The 2,869-nt window shown below is 61.9% G+C and overlaps 1 protein-coding gene across 1 annotated transcript in view; it reads right to left on the bottom strand.

Annotated features, from left to right (window-relative positions):
* LOC103905346 (endoglin) overlaps window positions 1-2,869 on the bottom strand; it is a 23,056-nt gene that overhangs the window by 12,478 nt on the left and 7,709 nt on the right.

Here is a 2,869-nt window from a genome sequence, read left to right as displayed (position 1 = left end):
CTCTTCCCTCTTCCCCTCCGCTCCTGCGCACCGGCCCGGCAGCATCGGGAGGAAGATAAACAGCCGCTTATCTGGACAGGCTGGGTCAGGCAGGGTCAGGGGGCCGCGGCCAGGCTCGCCCCCAGCGCGGGGCAGGGATGCTGGTGGAGGGGATACGAGACAGCGGTGCCAGCCGGGCACCGTCAGTCCCTGGGGAAGGCAGCGGGCTCCAGCATTATGTCAGGATCAGATAAGGGGGCTCAGCTGGGCCGCCCGGGGCGATCAGATAAGGGCACTGTTATTTTTGTACTCCAGGAAAGGGAAAAAAAAAAAAAGGAAGAAAGAAAGAAAATCCACTTTATGTTTTTCCAGCCGCCCGCCCTCTCCTTCACTCCAGTGTAGCCAAGACCAGGGAGCAGAAGAAGGTGCCGCCGCTGCTCCCCGGCGGGTCGGGGCCAGGAGGGCGATGCCTGGTTTTTTTGGGAGCAGATCAAAGGCCCCGGGTGGAGAGCAATGCCCGGGGGTGCCGGGCTGGGGGGTGCGGAGCCAGGGTGGCTGCAACGGCGCAGGATGCCCCATGGGACAGGCAGCGCCACTCCAGCATCCCAGCATCCAGCTGCGCTGCCTCGGCACTTGTGTAACAAGCTGGCCGGTCTCAGCACGGGTCAGGAATGGGGATGGACCCCGCACTGCAAACTTGAGGGGGGGTTGTCACACACACACACACACACACACACACCCCCCCCGAGCCATCGCTGGCTGTTGGACCATGCGGAAGTGGCATCGGGGCTCAGATAATGGTGCAGACGGGATGAGGTTTTGGGGCTGACGCAGGCCACGCAATTCCTGCCCCTCTCTAAGTCAGCTGGGCGCCGAGCAGCCTCTCCCAGGGACAGGAAGGGACAACCCAGCACCGTGCTCGCCCTGCGGAGAGCAGCATCAGTCCCTGCCAGGGGAGCACAAAGCCCCCTGCCCCTGGAAGCCTGCTCGTGCCTGCGAGGCCCTGCGGCACTGCGCCCGCCGTGGGCACCCCCAGCCCCCTGGCACTGCGCCCACTGTGGGCACCCCCAGCCCCGCGGGTCCCTGAAGGGGAGAGACAGCAGCCGGACAGGACGTGGCCTGTGTGGCACAGCTAGGCAGGACGGGGACTGTATAGCACAGCTATGCAGGATGGAGACCATATAGCACAGCTAGGCAAGACAGGGACCATATAGCACAGCTGCATAGGTTGGGGGTGGTATGGCACAGATGAATAGGACATGGTCTATATGGAAGAGCTGCACAGGACAGGGACCATACAGGCACAGTCATGTATGACAGGGACTGTATAGATCAGCTACATAGGACAGGGACTGCATTGCAATTACGTAGGACAGGGACCGTATGGCACAGCTACATAGGCTAGGGACCGTATAGCACAGTTAGGACAAGGACTGCATTACACAGCTACATAGGACAGGGACAGTATGGCATAGCTATGTAGGATGGGGACCATATAGCACAGCTAAATAGGACAGGGACCATATGGCACGGCTACTCAGGATGGGGACCATATGGCATAGCTACATAGGACTCAGCCCATATAGCACACCCATATAGGATAGAGACTGTATGGGACAAATACAAAGGACATGGACTGTATGGCACAGCTACGTAGGACAGAGATGACATTGCACAGCTGCGTAGGGTGGGGACCAGATGGCACAGCTATGTTGAACAGGGACTATACATCACAGATGGGGAGGACAGGGTCTCTGTGGCACAACTACGCAGGATGTGGACCATATGGCACAGCTGTAGGATGGGGACTGTATGGCACAGCTACGGAGGACACAGACCTTATGGCACAGCTATAGGATGGGGACTGTATAGCACAGCTACGGAGGACACAGACCTTATGGCACAGCTATAGGATGGGGACTGTATAGCACAGCTACGGAGGACACAGACCTTATGGCACAGCTATAGGATGGGGACTGTACTGCACAGCTACGGAGGCCACAGAACTTACTGTACATCTACGTAGGATGGGGACTGCATGGCACAGCCATAGGACGGGGACTGTATGGCACAGCTACAGGAGACAAGGACCTTATGGCACAGCTACGGGGGACATGGCCCATACGGCACAGCCTCACCGGACAGGGACCACCTGGCACAGCTACTGGCCAGTGACAGCAGGCAGGGAGCGGGTGCTGAGCCTGGCAGCGGGGACGCCCCAGCAGCACCCACCAGCACCCTGCGGTGGCCGGGAGAGACCGACCCAGCCGGGACACGCAGTGCCGCCAGCCCCAGCCTCCGCAGGCTGCCGCTGCCTTCCCAGTTCCCTTTCCCTCTGCCAGCGGGTCGTATCCCCGTGTCCCCCAGCTTCCTGCCCTCCATCCGTCATGGGTGTCCCCGGGCACGTCCCCCCACCTTGAAATTCTCCCTGTGGCTTTTGCAGGGACCTCGGGGTGGCTTTAGTGCTTCCCTGCCCAACTGCTCCGGAGGCGGATGAGCCCCCAGCTCCATCCCCACGGCCCACGCGGGGCTTTACGGGGTTTTTCCCATTCCTCGCCCCTGGCTCCCGCTCGACCCCACACAGCCCACAGTGCCGGGAGGCCACGGAAGCCACCCGTGACACCCTGGGTGCCGTTGCCTCGGTCAGGGCGCAATAGCGGCGCCTTCGACACCTCCTGAGCCCCGGTGACGCAGCCTGGATTTTGGGGGTCCCGGGGAGTGTCAGGGCCGCGCTGTGTGTCCCCCCCCGGGGCTGGGGGGTTTGTCCCTCCCCACCCTCGGGGCTCTCTCCCAACTCCTTCTCTCCCGGAGGGGGGGGTGTGTGTCCCGGGGGTGACACTGCCCGTGCCGGCACAGCCGGGACCCCTTTGGGCGTGGACCCGCTGCCCCC

This window comes from Aptenodytes forsteri, unplaced genomic scaffold (assembly GCF_000699145.1).
Source record: "Aptenodytes forsteri isolate BGI_AS27 unplaced genomic scaffold, ASM69914v1 Scaffold136, whole genome shotgun sequence".
Lineage (NCBI taxonomy): Eukaryota > Metazoa > Chordata > Aves > Sphenisciformes > Spheniscidae > Aptenodytes > Aptenodytes forsteri.
Note: the sequence above shows the minus strand (reverse complement) of the source record. Positions and strands in the feature narration are given on the sequence as shown.